The sequence below is a fragment of the Scyliorhinus torazame genome, chromosome 5, assembly GCF_047496885.1.
Source record: "Scyliorhinus torazame isolate Kashiwa2021f chromosome 5, sScyTor2.1, whole genome shotgun sequence".
Lineage (NCBI taxonomy): Eukaryota > Metazoa > Chordata > Chondrichthyes > Carcharhiniformes > Scyliorhinidae > Scyliorhinus > Scyliorhinus torazame.
In genome coordinates, this window is record NC_092711.1 from 191305218 (window position 1) to 191322887 (window position 17670).

The following is a 17670-nucleotide window of genomic DNA, read 5'->3' on the forward strand; positions in this document are numbered from 1 at the left end:
ATCCAATTGCTTGTAGGAGTTCCAGGAGTTCGGACAGAAGCTCGATGTGAGAGTTTTTGAGAGTTTGGCTCAAGATGGGATTAGACCTTTATGGGAAAAACAAAATGTTAGGTAAAGCTTTGTGTGAAGAAATGTCAAGACAGGCTGTCACAGGCTTCTGATAGCAAGCTGTGAAATGTCAAGACAGGCTTTCAAAGGCTTCTGATAACAAGGTTGTTTTAGTACCAGACAAATTGCAGACGGCCTTGGGAAGGGTTGCGCTATGCTTGAAAACAATCATAAATTAGCTAAAAGGCACAGATAGGAATGCGAGGGAGCTGCCCTCAGAAATGAGCCAAAAACTGTATAAGAACTTCTGTTAGATGTATTGACTTTGGCTTGTTGGTGTAACTCTCAAGAGATACAGTGGTTTTAGCCCCGGCCGAGAAATAAACATGTTAAAGTAACGAGGTGTTCGACTGATCATTTCATCCGGACCGGCTGCAAAAGAATCCTCATTTGGTGGAGAATGCGGGCATTCAAGGAGACTCCCTGGAACCTGACGGCGTAACAGATTGATCGCATTCGGACGCTGAGGAGGGAATTGGCCACCACACATGAGTACCCTTGTTACCCCTCTGCTGTCCCGAGTGTGGCCACGCCCTGCTGTTCGGTTTCGTTGGAGACTCTGACGAAATCAAAGCAGTCCGGCGAACCCGTTACGAAGAAGGGTTGAAAGGGTTGGAGTCCCAGGAAGGTTGGACCTTCCTCAAGTCCCGGGTTGGAAACCTTGGGAGATTAGAGTCCTCCTTAAATCTCTGGGTAAATGAGTGATGATGATCCTTAGGGTTGCCTAATACCTTCGCGATAAAAGGTGATTTTCGATAAATAAGTATATCAACCGGTGTCTAGACTTGTTGGACACTTCGGGTTGATCAGATTGAATATTACAGAGAACGGGTAACTCTGTCCAAATTATATATTATAAAATTTAAATGGTGGTGCGGATAACACCTAAAGGAAACATAATAAACAGGGCTTGACCGTTGCGTGCCCTGTCGGAACACTCGAACAATTTCTTAAATCTGTTAGTTCTGTCTTTAATTCTCTGAGTCTGTCTATCTGCTTGTTCTGTCTTTAATTCTCTGAGTCTGTCTGTCTGTTAGTTCTGTCTTTGATTCCCTGAGTCTGTCAGTCTGTTTAAATCAGTCCTCTCTCTCTCTCTCTCTCTTTTCATGTTTCATTTCCAGACTTTGACCTTCTAAATGTCACTTTCGAACAATTTGATTTAGCCTTTTGATTGGGCAATGGGGCAGGACAACCCCGTTTAAATTCTTGATTGAATAGGCGATTTAGGATCGGTACCAAAATTAAATAGGAAACCACAAGGATCATCCAAGGATAGGAGACAATGGGTAGTACTTTAGATAGCACCTCTGATAGTGGAAGCGCGCTTCAAACTCTTTGTGAACAGTATCCGGAACATTCTCAGCAGCTGCGGCAGTTATCGGGAGAATTGCATAAGAAATTGGGAAAGGGGAAATGGCCCCTGGGAGGATCAAAAGATTTGCCTACGGTTATAGAGGCACAGCAGATTATTTGGCAACATAACCGTAGCTCCACGGCTAAGAAATTGATTGTGTTATGGCGGGAGTACTGAAAAAAAAAATTAAAAGATGCATCTTTATTGGCTAGTTGGCAGGCTAACGCTTTAAAATTGGATATTGAATTAACAGAAGGGGGAATTGTTAAGACTGCGGGGGTTTTGAAAAAGGAATGTGCCCACCATAGAAAAAGACCCAAGTCTGTAAAAACCCCCCATTTCTAAATCAGGACCGTACGGTCAAATGGCCGGCCTTGCCTTGACCGAGGGAGACGATGAGGGTGACCCTGAAAATTGGCTATATAGGGGACGACCGACCTTTACACCGCCACTACGACCGCCACCACCTTACATTCCCAGGGTTCTGATTGTAGTTTAAACTGTTGAGGATAGACAATTCCCCCGGGTCTGACGGGATATATCCAAGGATTCTATGGGAAGCAAGAGATGAAATTGCAGAGCCGTTGGCAATGATCTTTTCATCCTCACTGTCAACAGGGGTGGTGCCAGGGGATTGGAGAGTGGCGAATGTCATGCCCCTGTTCAATAAAGGGACTAGGGATAACCTTGGGAATTACAGGCCAGTTAGTCTTACTTCGGTGGTAGGCAAAGTAATGGAAAGGGTACTGAAGGATAGGATTTCTGAGCATCTGGAAAGACACTGCTTGATTAGGGATAGTCAGCACGGATTTGTGAGCGGTAGGTCTTGCCTTACAAGTCTTATTGAATTCTTTGAGGAGGTGACCAAGCATGTGAATGAAGGTAAAGCAGTGGATGTAGCGTACATGGATTTTAGTAAGGCATTTGATAAGGTTCCCCATGGTAGGTTTCTGCAGAAAGTAAGGAGTCATGGGATAGTGGGAAATTTGGCCAGTTGGATAACGAACTGGCTAACCGATAGAAGTCAGAGAGTGGTGGTGGATGGCAAATATTCAGCCTGGATCCCAGTTACCAGTGGCGTACCGCAGGGATCAGTCCTGGGTCCTCTGCTGTTTGTGATTTTCATTAATGACTTGGATGAGGGAGTTGAAGGGTGGGTCAGTAAATTTGCAGACGATACGAAGATTGGTGGAGTTGTGGATAGTGAGGAGGGCTGTTGTCGGCTGCAAAGAGACATAGATAGGATGCAGAGCTGGGCTGAGAAGTGGCAGATGGAGTTTAACCCTGAAAAGTGTGAGGTTGTCCATTTTGGAAGGACAAATATGAATGCGGAATACAGGGTTAACGGTAGCGTTCTTGGCAATGTGGAGGAGCAGAGAGATCTTGGGGTCTATGTTCATACATCTTTGAAAGTTGCCACTCAAGTGGATAGAGCTGTGAAGAAGGCCTATGGTGTGCTAGCGTTCATTAACAGAGGGATTGAATTTAAGAGCCGTGAGGTGATGATGCAGCTGTACAAAACTTTGGTAAGGCCACATTTGGAGTACTGTGTGCAGTTCTGGTCTCCTCATTTTAGGAAGGATGTGGAAGCTTTGGAAAAGGTGCAAAGGAGATTTACCAGAATGTTGCCTGGAATGGAGAGTCGGTCTTACGAGGAAAGGTTGAGGGTGCTAGGCCTTTTCTCATTAGAACGGAGAAGGATGAGGGGCGACTTGATAGAGGTTTATAAGATGATCAGGTGAATAGATAGAGTAGACAGTCAGAGACTTTTTCCCCGGGTGGAACAAACCATTACAAGGGGACATAAATTTAAGGTGAATGGTGGAAGATATAGGGGGGATGTCAGAGGTAGGTTCTTTACCCAGAGAGTAGTGGGGGCATGGAATGCACTGCCGTGGAAGTAGTTGAGTCGGAAACATTAGGGACCTTCAAGCAGCTATTGGATAGGTACATGGATTACGGTAAAATGATATAGTGTGGATTTATTTATTTTTAAGGGCAGCACGGTAGCATTGTGGATAGCACAATTGCTTCATAGCTCCAGGGTCCCAGGTTCGATTCCGGCTTGGGTCACTGTCTGTGCGGAGTCTGCACATCCTCCCGTGTCTGCGTGGGTTTCCTCCGGGTGCTCCGGTTTCTTCCCACAGTCCAAAGATGTGCAGGTTAGGTGGATTGGCCATGATAAATTGCACTTAGTGTCCAAAATTGCCCTTAGTGTTGGGTGGAGGTGTTGACTTTGGGTAGGGTGCTCTTTCCAAGAGCTGGTGCAGACTCAATGGGCCGAATGACCTCCTTCTGCACTGTAAATTCAATGATAATCTATGATTAATCTAGGACAAAGGTTCAGCACAACATTGTGGGCCAAAGGGCCTGTTCTGTGCTGTATTTTTCTATGTTCTATTTTTTCTATGTTCTAAAACAAATGATGTTTCAGACAAAAAACTCTTTACTCCTCTGGTGCGACCATGTTAGAAATTACATTAACGATGTGTACTTTCAAGCCCTTTATCCACCGCTCCCCCCGCCACTATCACCACCTCCACCGTCGCAAGGAGGTCCGGCGACTCGCACTCGTTCTAAAACCCTTGCTAATCAATTCCCACAGATGAATCATGAGTTAGTCCTGGGAAAAGAGGGGGCACCAGAGGTGGTTTTCCCTGATTACCCAGACGATTATCAGCCGCAGTGTCAGTTTCCCGTCCAGCAAGTTCCCAATATAGCATACAACCCTGCCAACCACAGGGGCCCAACAACCAGGCATTTCAAAATAATTATTATAATTAATAAATTAATCAAATTTGATACTACTGATTAATTTTAACCTCTATCAAAGTACATTTATAATGTATTAATAAATTATACAATATAATACAGTCAAACAGTTGATTGACCAGTAACATTTCAATAATAGTATTTCAGCTCAAATTCATCGATTGGGGGTACAGTTGGAAGATAAATTGGGGTGGATCAAGTTTTTTGATTTCTTTTTGGATATGTAATGCCAAATCTTTAACTTCTTTAGAGTTATTGGGAATGAAAGTACAACATTCTGCACTTTGACATCTTCTGGATTATACACAAAAGCTTGTTGAAAGGGTTAATTTTCTTGCAGAGACAAAAAGAGGCGTATAGCGTGGAATGATGCCATTCGCATCTCCAAATTTAAAAAAAATATATATTTGTCACTCAAATGGACTGAGAGTAAAAGTTGGATTGCTGCCAAATTCCCGTTATCAAATGTCCTTGAACGATCTGTTTTTTTTAATCAGAGCTGTTTTGGTTTTTGTAATACCAGCTTCCATTGTTTGAAGTTTTAATTTCCAGGCTAATTCTAAACATTTATTTTAAAATCTCAAACACAATAACTTATTAAACATATAGGTTTTCTGTAGATGAATTTGTCGATTCTATTAAAGAAGGCACTACTAGCAAGATATGTTGGTTTCTTAAAATTAATAAAGCAATATTCAGAATAATGACAGTTCTCTTCAGTTGACAGCTCTTGACTATCCCTGTAGAATTCACGAGAGGCACTTATACAGAATCTTATTCGGCAACAAGTTTTGGTTCCGTGTCACTCTCCTTGTAATACTCCAATACTAGCAGTCCCGAAGCCCAGCAAGCCAGATCAAAATCGCCTCATCCAAGATCTGCGCTCAATTAATGCCATTGTGCAACCCCTTCACGCATTGGTCCCAAATCCAGCCCACATTTTAGCCCAAGTCCCAGCGGACGCTACAACATTTTCCCTGGTGGATCTCCAGCATGCCTTTTTCACCCTCCCCTTGCACCCGGATCCACAGTATCTCTTTGCCTTTACATATCAAAATCAACAATACACATGGACTAGGTTGCCTCAAGGATTTATACATTCGCCTACACTTTTCTCCCGCTGTCTCCAACAACAATTACAGCCCCTGGAATTAAAAGGGGGATCCACCTTCGTACAGTATGTTGACGATTTACTGATCGCAAGCCCGTCAGAACAAAGTTGTAAAGAAGATACGGCTCAATTATTAAATTACCTTTCAATTTTAGGATACGTTGTGTCAACCGCCAAAGTAGTAGTAGCCCAGCCAACAGTCCAGTTTCTGGGTATCCTTTTATCCGCCGATGCACGGGCGCTATCATCAAGTCGAGTTCAGCCCATTTGTCAGTACCCTGAACCCACAACGGCTAAGGATGTCCGTAAATGGCTCGGAATGGTTAATTATTGTCGGCAATGGATTCCGAATATCGCCCTAGATACCCGGCTATTGACCCCATACACCAATAACGCTGGAGAGTTCCAGTTAAGTACGGAAGCCCAAGAGGCCTTCCATCGGCTAAAAGACACCTTAATGAGGGCGCCAGCACTAGGACGCCCCCTTTATGATCGACCTTTCCAACTTTATTGTACTGTTTTAGCCGGAAACTTACCCAGAAACACGGGGATCGCCACCGTCCTATATCTTATTACTCGTCTAAACTTGATCCAGTTGCACCCGGCTATCCTGGATGTACTCAGATTTTAGCCTCTATTTACAACAGTCTCCAGTCAGCGGCTAATCTCACTCTTCAGCAGGATATTGTTATTTATAGTTCACATTCAGTCATGGCCCAGCTCGGTCAAGTTCAGACTCAGCACCTAACTATGGCGCGTCAAAATAAATATGAGATTTATCTCCTCAATAACCCGAAACTTCAGTTCCGGCACTGCACTACTATTAACCCCGCTAGTTTCCTTTCCGACCCGCCTAACGCCACTGAGTCCCCGACTCATGACTGTCTTTCTCTCTTCCAAGACGATGCGTCATTACGCGATGATCTCACTGATTCTCCAATACCAAATGCTGCTCTGAACCTATTCACCGATGGTAGTTCATCCATCGGTGAAAGGGGGGATAGATTATCAGGGTATGCAATTGTTAACCAACAAGGAGAAACGCTTGAAGCAGCAGCATTCAAAACTCCCTTTTCCGCCCAACAGGCTGAACTTTTTGCACTTATTCGAGCCTGTGTATTGGGGAAAGATAAAATTGTAAATATCAACACTGATTCCCGATATGCCTTTGGGGTCACACACGATTTTGGCCAATTATGGAAGAACAGGCGATTTCTTACATCTGCAGGCACTCAGATATCCCACAAACAGTTAGTTACACAATTACTACAGGCTTTAATGTTCCCTAAACAAATAGCCGTAATAAAGTGCGCTGCCCATACAACAGGCAAAACCCTGGTGGACGCGGGTAATCGTCAGGCGGACCACCTAGCCAAAGAGGCTTCTCGCTTAAAAGACATGGTGGTACCAAAAATGATGAGCCAGACTAAACGCTCTAAGAGTCAGTCTCCCTCTGAAAAGCCAATGCCGACCATCACTGACGTCATTCAATTACAGGAGGACGCTCCTGGCTGTGTAAAAAGACTATGGGAAGAATTGGGATCTTGTTATGATCCTGTAAACAAATTGTGGGTCACCCCGGCAGGGCAAACTTGTATGCCCGATGCATTGGCAGCCTGGGTTACCGAATGTGTTCACTTTGCAACTCATTGTGGTGCGCGAGCTACAGGTGATGTATTGCTCAAAACATGGTGGCATCCAAGACTGCAAGATATAGCGCAAAATATTAGCAGCCGTTGCCTAGTATGTCAGCAGTATAATCCTGGTAAAGCAATACGCTGTGAAATGGGTAAAACCCCGCTACCGGAAGGTCCCTTTGAGACACTCCAGATGGATTACATTGAGTTGGAAAGATGCCAATGTTATAAACATGTATTAGTTATTGTTGATGTATTTAGCAAATGGATAGAAGCTTACCCCACTGTAGATAACAAAGCTTCCACGGTAGTAAAAGTTTTGATGCGAGAAATTGTTCTTAGATTTGGGATTCCATATCGATTAAGCTCTGATAATGGACCTCATTTTGTGGGACAGATCAATGAGGAATTTTGTACTCAGCTGGGAATAAAACAACAATTACATTGCGCATACCGACCCCAAGCAGCGGGAATGGTAGAAAGGGCTAATCAGACATTAAAAACAAAACTGGCAAAACTACAGGCAGAGACTGGAGCCACTTAGCTCAAATTATTGCCTATTGCCCTCTTCCAAATACGTGCAACCCCAGCTGGAAAGACACGACTGAGTCCCGCCGAAATTTTATACGGAAGACCCTTGCGTACTCCTTGGGATCAAGGGAAACATAAGGAAGTACAGTTTCACCACATGACCACGGAAATGGCCAATTACGTTATAGCTCTAACAAAGGTTTTAAAAGGCCTCCACTCGCGGGTCCAAGCAGCCCATGGGAAAGTACCCCCCTTATCCAGTTCTGTCACCATTAACCCAGGCGAGTACGTTATAGAACATAGAACATAGAACATAGAAAATACAGCACAGAACAGGCCCTTCGGCCCACGATGTTGTGCCAAACCTTTGTCCTAGATTAATCATAGATTATCATTGAATTTACAGTGCAGAAGGAGGCCATTCGGCCCTTTGAGTCTGCACCGGCTCTTGGAAAGAGCACCCTACCCAAACTCAACACCTTCACCCAACACCAAGGGCAATTTGGACATTAAGGGCAATTTATCATTGGCCAATTCACCTAACCCGCACATCTTTGGATTGTGGGAGGAAACCGGAGCACCCGGAGGAAACCCACGCAGACACGGGGAGGACGTGCAGACTCCGCACAGTCAGTGACCCAAGCCGGAATCGAACCTGGGACCCTGGAGCTGTGAAGCAATTGTGCTATCCACAATGCTACCGTGCTGCCCTTGAGAACAAATAAATCTACACTATATCATTTTACTGTAATCCATGTACCTATCCAATAGCTGCTTGAAGGTCCCTAATGTTTCCGACTCAACTACTTCCACAGGCAGTGCATTCCACGCCCCCACTACTCTCTGGGTAAAGAACCTACCTCTGATATCCCTCCTATATCTTCCACCTTTCACCTTAAATTTATGTCCCCTTGTAATGGTTTGTTCCACCCGGGGAAAAAGTCTCTGACTGTCTACTCTATCTATTCCCCTGATCATCTTATAAACCTCTATCAAGTCGCCCCTCATCCTTCTCCGATCTAATGAGAAAAGGCCTAGCACCCTCAACCTTTCCTCGTAAGACCTACTCTCCATTCCAGGCAACATCCTGGTAAATCTTCTTTGCATCTTTTCCAAAGCTTCCACATCCTTCCTAAAATGAGGCGACCAGAACTGTACACAGTACTCCAAATGTGGCCTTACCAAAGTTTTGTACAGCTGCATCATCACCTCACGGCTCTTAAATTCAATCCCTCTGTTAATGAACGCGAGCACACCATAGGCCTTCTTCACAGCTCTATCCACTTGAGTGGCAACTTTCAAAGATGTATGAACATAGACCCCAAGATCTCTCTGCTCCTCCACATTGCCAAGAACTCTACCGTTAACCCTGTATTCCGCATTCATATTTGTCCTTCCAAAATGGACAACCTCACACTTTTCAGGGTTAACTCCATCTGCCACTTCTCAGCCCAGCTCTGCATCCTATCTATGTCTCTTTGCAGCCGACAACAGCCCTCCTTACTATCCACAACTCCACCAATCTTCGTATCGTCTGCAGTTATGATCCGGAACTGGGTTCGGAAAGGGCTGGAGCCACGATGGGAAGGACCGTTTCAGGTTCTCCTAACTACCCCCACAGCCGTGAAAGTGGAAGGCCGAAATGCTTGGATTCACATTCACCATTGTAAGAGTGTAGCAATGCAATAGAAACTAACTCTTTTTCTTAAGTTCTAGGGGGGACGATAAAGTTGAATTGTAGTCATGAATATCGTTCTTGTCGCTCTGACCTTGGTCGGTCTCATAATCCTGGAAGGAGAAACTATACGAAAGGTCTGTCAGCCCCAGCGAAGGAGCCCTCACCATCTTTGCCAAGGGGACCCCTGCATTGCGCTAACCGAAGCCCGCAAAGGAGATTATGGACCATGATGCCCGTTGACCGATGTGCAGCTCAGTTCCTGCGGAAGGGTCAAAACCGGCCCTTGGATACGACACACCGGCATCGCCTATCCTGCGACCAACATGCCTGCAAATGGGATTATGGATGCAGGCACAAAAACAGAACAATGCCGCTACAATGTGACTTGCAGAAGCAACTATCCCGGGCTAAACGGGAACTGCATGTGAACACTTATTTGTATATGTCATATGTGTACGCAAAGGATATGAATGTTTCTGGCTGCTGGGTTTGTACCCATATTCCGACACATGCAAAAGAGGGAATCCCCTCCGACCAATCCCTTTTAATCTGAACGAAACAATGTAGTGGTGGATCTATCAAAACCTTTCTCGTAACACCCCTAACTTAATAAATGCTGCCCACTTGAGATCCTTTGTGGGTTGGTATCAACCAAGTTATGACCGATCCCATTCACCCCCATTTCTGACCCTCACTAATTCCTCGACAGGTAGGCCCGAGGGAACTTTTTGCATATACAGAAACTTGAAAGCGGGGACCTTTGTAGGCAACAGCCAATGTAACCGACCATGGCGAGTCAGGCATTCACCTAGTATCAAAACCATGACCCCGTACAATGGGAAATAATTATGCTTCGCTTCCTAATGAAATGCTTGTGTAAAAGTGTCAGTGCAGCAGTAATTTCTCAACAGTTAATGCAGCAACATGAAGTATGCCTTGAAGAGTTAATGGATGTGAAAGAAAGTGCAGAGGAATATGAGGAAATGATCGAAATGCAAATAGAATAGGAAAGACTGAGACGGTTGACTATGGATTAGAAGTTATCATGAAATGATAAAAGGGGGAAATGAGAGTTTTTGAGAGTTTGGCTCAAGATGGGATTGGAACTTTATGGGAAAAACAAAATGTTAGGTAAAGCTTTGTGTGAAGAAATGTCAAGACAGGCTGTCACAGGCTTCTGATAGCAAGCTGTGAAATGTCAAGACAGGCTTTCAAAGGCTTCTGATAACAAGGTTGTTTTAGTACCAGACAAATTGCAGACGGCCTTGGGAAGGGTTGCGCTATGCTTGAAAATAATCATAAATTAGCTAAAAGGCACAGATAGGAATGCGTGGGAGCTGCCCTCAGAAATGAGCCAGAAACTGTATTAGAACTGCTGTTAGATGTATTGAACATAGAACATAGAACATACAGAGCAGAAGGAGGCCATTCAGCCCATCGAGTCTGCACTGACCCACTTAAGCCCTCATTTCCACCCTATCCCCATAATCCAATAACCCCTCCTAACCTTTTTGGTCACTAAGGGCAATTTATCATGGCCAATCCACCTAACCTGCACGTCTTTGGACTGTGGGAGGAAACCAGGGCACCCGGAGGAAACCCACGCAGACACGGGGAGAACGTGCAGACTCCGCACAGACAGGACCCAAGCCGGGAATCGAACCTGGGACCCTGGCGCTGTGAAGCCACAGTGCTAGCCACTTGTGCTACCGTGCTGCCCCTTTGACTTTGGCTTGCTGGTGTAACTCTCAAGAGATACAGTGGTTTTAGCCCCGGCCGAGAAATAAACATGTTAAAGTAACGAAGTGTTCGACTGATCATTTCATCCGGACTGGCTGCAAAATAATCCTCAGATGTGCTCTTCCTTGGTGTCTGTCTGCAGTAGTAGGTCGTCTACGTACAGGACCAGACATTCGGGGCCAGAACATTTGGCTAGACCATTTGCCAGCTGTCGGTGGAATATGGAGGGGGAGTTGTGGAATCCTTGTGGAAGGCATGTCCACGTGTACTGTTGGTTTTTAAAGGTGAAGGCAAATTTGTACTGGCACTCTTTTGCCAATGGAATGGACCAGAATCCATTACTGACATCCAAAACCGTAAAGAATCGGGAATTGAGTCCCTGGCTTGAGCATGGTCTCGGGACTTGTTGCTACTGTGGGGGCTGCTGCGGGGGTGATTTTGTTGAGTTCCCGGTAATCGATGGTCAGTCGCCATTATCCATCGGGCTTTCTCACTGGCCAAATCGGGGCATTATTAGTGGAGGCTACTGATCTAAGTACGCCCTGCTCTAATAAGCTGTCGATTACTTTTGCTATTTCTCCCTCTGCCTCTTGGGGAAATCCATACTGATTTTGGGGTCTAGGGTCAGGTCCTGTGATTTGTACTGAACCAGTCATCCGGCCACAGTCGTGTTCGTGGGTCGCGAATGCTGTCCTGTTCCTTTGTAAAACTGCCCTAACCTGCTTGTCCGTGCTAAGTGTCGTCGGGTTGAACCAAAATTCACCTACTGCGCTAATTTTGTTGGCGTATTCTCCTATTGTGAGCATTGCGGGGGCTCTTGCAGATTTTGCCATTTTCCAGACACACTGGTTGACTGGATCAAATGAAAGGTGGTGGGAGTTCATGAAATCTATTCCCAGAATGTGTTCTGCTCTGTGGGGCATGTCAACTAAAACTATGGGGTGCTTGGTTGTGATGTTGCCGATTTGAATGGGTACAGGGGCTGTGATGTGTCCCTGCTGTGAGTGGCCTGTAAAGCCGCTGAGGGTGATAGTGGCTGTAGTGGGCCACGTGTCTTTTTGGAACATGGTGGAGGAATTTATTGTGGTGCGGGACCCTCCTGTGTCCCAGAGAAACTCGATGGGCTGTCCCCGTATTTTCGCTGCAACTACCGGTCGTCCGGACCTATCCCAAAGGGTGTCGCAGACCCAACTGGGGGAGCCCGAACACCGTCAGTCCGTTCCGTTCAGGTCCGTCTGATCTGAACGGGTGCTCACACTATGTATGGGCTCTGTCTTATTCTTACTTAGAGTGCCCGACTGCTGGGCTCTCTGTGGCTTTCCTGGGGCATTGCATTCCCTTGCAAAGTGTCCTAAATAGCCACAGTTGTAACACTCCTGTGACTTTTGTGGGGGGCTGTTCTTTCCTTCATTTACCCATGCGGGGTTCTGGTGTGTTTTAACGGCTTGTATGTCTGCTTCTGCCTGCTTTTCTTCGGGATTTTTAACTGCGGGTTTGCTTTGTACAGACTGTTCCCAGCAGGACAATCTTTTTATGACCCATTTCTCGTTATGAGCCTCCTCTGAGGGATCATAATTCGCGCACCCTTTCTGTTCTGTTTCTGTGGCATGGGAGATAAGGGTGCGGGTCCATTTGGCCATGTTGTCTGGGGACAAATGGGCGCAATCTAAGTCTCCGAAAACTGCTGCAAAGTGGATCCCCAGGCGTCCAGCAAACGCTGTGGGGTGCTCGGTTTTCTTTTGCCTGCACTTATTGAGGCCATCTACGGGGTCACCCCGGTTATACCCGATCGCGTCTAGGACCGCGGTATGCATTTCTGCAAGGGTGCCTCCTCCTACATTCTGTGGGTCGGGAAGGGCTGCTACGACCGAAGGGTCTAAACTCAAAACTGTGAGCTTTACATGCTCTCGCTCATCCAGGCCGTACATGGTCGCCTGCTGCTTTACTCTGGCAAAGAAATGGTGGGGGTCTGAGGTGGGAGGAACGGTTTGATTTTATCGCACGCGTCCCGTAATTGGGTCACTGTTAAGGGGGTGGTGTACAGAAATTCCGTATCGTCCAATGTGGCTGTGCGTTGGGTGGTGACTGGGTTCATTGGAGCCTGAACTATCTGCTCTGTGGGGGGTTGGGGTGCTTTTCTCTTTTGGGGCTTTCCCTGCGCACATGTTCCCTGAACATATCTCTGCGCTGTCTCATTTAACTCTTCCCAATCAGGGCCGTCTTCCTCATCTAATTTTGCTCCAAAGGTTTCCTGGAATCCTTTTTGGACTGAAAGCAGAGATTGCAGCTCTGCAATCTGCTTCCGGCACTTTGCATGGTCTAACGAGCTTTGTCTTTGCACCGTAGTGGCAGCATGGAGTGCGCTTAACGCTGCCTTCAGGTCACTGCACTGCCTCTGCAATGCTTCTACCTGCTTCTCGGTTTCTTCACGTACCAGGACTGCACGTTGCGTGTCCTGATAGGCCTTTTCATACTGGGACTGGAAGCTGCTTAAGTGCGCCAGACAAGACTGGTGTACCCGCTTGGCATCATCCACCTCTCCGTCTTTTGCTGCCAACTTCCTCCTTAACTCTAAGTTCTCTCTTTCTACCTCACTTACATCAACCTTGCTCATTCGATGTATGCCTTCTAACTCTTTCCGGAGCATCCTATCGACCTCCTCTGTGCCTCGCAACTGTGCCAAGCAGGACACGATTGCCATCGGCTTGCGAGCTTTCCCTAAGCTCTTCTTGTGAATCTCGCTCAGATTCTCCCACCAAGTATGTCCTATACTCCCGGGACATGTTTCCTCATCGCTACAGAATTCGCTCCAAAGGGGCCATCCTTTCCCTTTGAGGTACTTCCTGATTTCTTCCTCCCATACGGGACACTGTCCTACTCTACTGCTGCTGGTCGCTGCAACCGCAAATTCTTCTGGGTTCATGAGGCGCTGCATTGCCTGCATTGCCATCTTTCTTATCCGAATGCTACTTTTAAATTTGGAACAGGGGAGCTAAGGTGGTGCTGTAAATACGGGTACGGCTTTCGCTAATTTCCAAAATACAAACTCCCGACAGTTTTGTCGCAACAAAAAATCTATCAGTTTACCTTATAGCCCTGTTAGTTACGCATGCATACACACACTTCCGAATTATGAGGATTGATCCGAACTGCTTGAACACTTGTGGTTTTCTGTTCCCAATTGGATGTCTAATTCAAATTTTTGGGTTCTCTCGGAGTGGTTAAGCCACTTCTAGTTCGGGTCCCGTCAGGATGTCGCCAGTAATATGTTGCTAACTTTTGGTTGGTTCAATTGGCTCTGTTTTATAACCTTTGCTCTCAAGTCGCCAGGTATCTTTATGATACCGCCACGAGGTCCAAGTAATGATCAATAACTCAATGCACTGATTAGTAAGATTCAAATCAAAGCACATTTATTATACACAGTAATCGCTACTCATGCACAAATTCTACTTCTAAGCTACATCTACAACTAACAGGCCTATACTTAGCTTTGGACTGGCCCACCAGGTCAGGGGAACAAATGGCCTTTCGTTCGGGTCCTGAGTCTGCGGGATTCGAAGTTGGTATTGATTGGTAGCTAGGAGCGCTTATCTCGTAGCGAGCGTTGACTTAAGACTTACTGGATGTCGGCGGCCGTTGAACCGGTCACGGTCAAGGTTGGTTCGCGTTGCTGGGTGACCCAGTCAAGAAGAACGATTTGAACTTGGGGGCTTAACTTTATAGCCCCCAGGGGCTTCCCACCTTTCGGGGCGGTCCCTGTACCTGGTTCAAAGTGATTGGACTTCGTTTCAATCGCTTGGTTCGATTTCTCCAATACTGGAGCGGTTCCCTGATCGATGGGCTGTCTTGAGGTGTCCGTTAACCTCTTTTGTGTTGGCTCCTGCTGGCGCCGGGGAGTCTGGCTTAGCTTTGTTTGTCCCAAATGTTGCGATTGTTCCCGGGGATCGCTTATTAGTATGTAGATGGCTGCTACATAATTATGCAGATGGCTGCTTGTATTGATGCTGTCTGGGCTTTTGCAGAGTTTAATACACAGTAACTTTCACCTGCTGGTTTCTGCCTGTGTTGGCTGAATTTCCCTGCAGCCTTTGCTGTTCTTAATTTTACATCGGGAGTTGGCCAACCCATGTGGCTACAAGGCTGGGAGGGTCGAAGGGCCTGTTCCTGTGCTGTAATTTTCTTTGTTCTTTGTTCTTTGTTCTATGAAAGCTGCTGAATTGTTGTAAAACCCAACTGGTTCACTTGTGTCTTTCAGGGAAGAGAACCTGGCAGCTGATCTGGGCTTACACGGGTCTGTGGCCTCTACAAGAGCAAAAATAAAGGGAGAGAGACAGAATCACAGAAAGGGACAGAAAGACAAAATATGGGGGTGGCTGGGAGCAAAGGTGATGGATTAATTTTCAGAATTACAACGCTACCGGAAGTTTGTCAGAACGTACCAAATACTCATACTCTATCAGGGTAGCAGGTGTAAGTGAAAACCTCCATGTTTCCCTCCAAAGTCTCACACTGCCCTTACTTGTCTGACATCCAGTACTGACTGAACAGAAACTTCCTCCATTTAAATATTGGGTACATTGAAGCCATTGTCTTCAGTCCCCGTGGCAAACTCTGCTCCCTAGGCACATCCCTCGGTGGAGTTGGATAGAGGGCCAGCAATAGGTGGAGATTGACAAAGATGTCATGGACACGAAGGCAAAAAGAATGTAAATGGTAGTCTAGTGGTACATAAACAGATTAGAATGTGTCAATGGCAAAACAAAGGTGAGCAGTGTGTCGTGTCAAAGGGCAACTAGGAACAGGGAACGTTGGTCCATGTGGCGTGGGGGGACAATGGTGAGGGAAAAACAGATCAATGGAATAAATGAAATAAATTGATAGAAACATCCCTGCTCATCATCCCAGGGCCCAAACACTCTTTTCAAGTGAGGCAGTGCTTCCCGTACACCTCTATTGGTCTATTGAATTTGCTGCTCCCAATGCGGTCTACTCTATATTGGAGAGAGTAAATTCAAGAAAAATTTGGAATAAACAAGCTAATGTTGGCCATGAAACCACTGTTGATTGTCCGAAAGACCATTAGGTTCACCAATGTCCTTTAGGGAAGGAAACATGCTATGCTTACTGTTATATACTGCCTGCTTACCATTGGCTGGGGACGAATGACAATCCCACAAATGCATACTGGGTGACCGCTTTGCAGAACACCTTTGGTCTGTCTGCAAGCAGGACCCAGCCTTCCTGTCGCTTGCCGTTTCAACTCATCATCCTGCTCTTGGCCTGCTGCAATGTTCCAGTGAAACCTCGTGCAAACTGGAGGAACAGCAATTCATCTTCCGATTAGGCACGTTACAGCCTTCCGGATTTAACATTGAGTTCAACAACTTCAGACTGAACTCTCTCCTCCACCTTCACCCCATTTTTATTTCTATCAATTTATTTTCATTTCTTCCATTAATCTGTTTTTCCCCCACCATTGTTCCCCTCCCCCCACCCCACTTGGGCGTTCTGTTCCCTGTTCCCAGTTGCTCTTTGGTACACTGTTCTGCCACTAACATATGCTAATCTATTTATGTGCCACTATAAGTAACCCTCTTCGGGGCAGCACGGTGGCACAGTGGTTAGCACTGCTACCTCACAGCTCCAGGGTCCCGGGTTCAATTCCAGCCTTGGGTGACTGTCTGTGTGGAGTTTGCACTGTCTCCCTGTGTCTTTGTGGGTTTCCTCCAGGTGCACTGGTTTCCTCCTACAATCCGAAGATGTGCAGGTTACGTGGATTAGCTATGCTAAATTGTCCCTTTGTGTCCAAAAGGTGAGGCGGGGTTACGGGGATTGGGTGGAGGTGTTGGCTTAAGTAGGGTGCTCTTTCCAGGAGCCAATGCAGTCTCAATGGGCCAAATGGCCTCCTTCCACACTATAAATTCTGTGATTCTAATTACCCCCCATCCTCATTTACAATCCCTTTGTCTTTCTGTCCATGGCATCTTTGTCAATCTCCGCCTGTCGCTGGACCCCTATCCAGCCCCACCACTGCACCCCCCCCCCCCCCCCCCACAACAGTATACATCTGAGCATATTTCCAGTTCTCTCCAGCTTTGACAGTCAAAACGTTAGCTCCCTTCTCTCTCCACAGATGAGCTATCAGACCTGCTCCGATTGTCCAGGCCGCAACCGACAAATAGGTGCAAAAGTTCTTATTCACACCTTGGGCTACAGCGGATATTTATGAAACCATCTGCTAACTCTGCGGCTCTATTCGCCCTTACCAACCCACTGACTATTCTTCTTCACCTTTCTCCCGTATATGACACAACCGCGACCATCTTCGCAGCACAGGAACTGCACATGCTTCAGTGTGAGCCTGTAGTGCACAGATTCCAGTTACTGGTTGGCACTGCAGCTGCATGAGGATTTCCCGCAATGAGAATAGACCATTTTCTGCCCATTGATGAATACTGGGTAACTGAGCTTCCATTTCAGTGATATATTCTGAATCAAAGTCATATTTGTGATCGAATTAGGATTGGAGGCAACGATAGAGAGTTCTACTTTGGGGAGGCACAACCCAGACACCCAGGATAATGTGCTGTGAACTCGGGTTTGAATCCCACCATGGCAAATGGTGCCATTTAAATTCAAGAAAAATTTGGAATAAACAAGCTAATGTTGGCCATGAAACCACTGTTGATTGTCCGAAAGACCATTAGGTTCACCAATGTCCTTTAGGGAAGGAAAC

At 46.2% G+C, this 17670-nt stretch overlaps 1 long non-coding RNA gene across 1 annotated transcript in view; it reads left to right on the forward strand.

Moving 5' to 3' along the window:
* Window positions 1-10992, forward strand: part of LOC140420854 (uncharacterized) — a 51887-nt gene extending 40895 nt beyond the window's left edge. Inside the window, exon 3 of the long non-coding RNA XR_011946619.1 lies at window positions 9224-10992. This is a non-coding gene — a long non-coding RNA (uncharacterized lncRNA). The remainder of the gene's footprint in view (window positions 1-9223) is intronic.
* Window positions 10993-17670: the final 6678 nt, after the last annotated feature.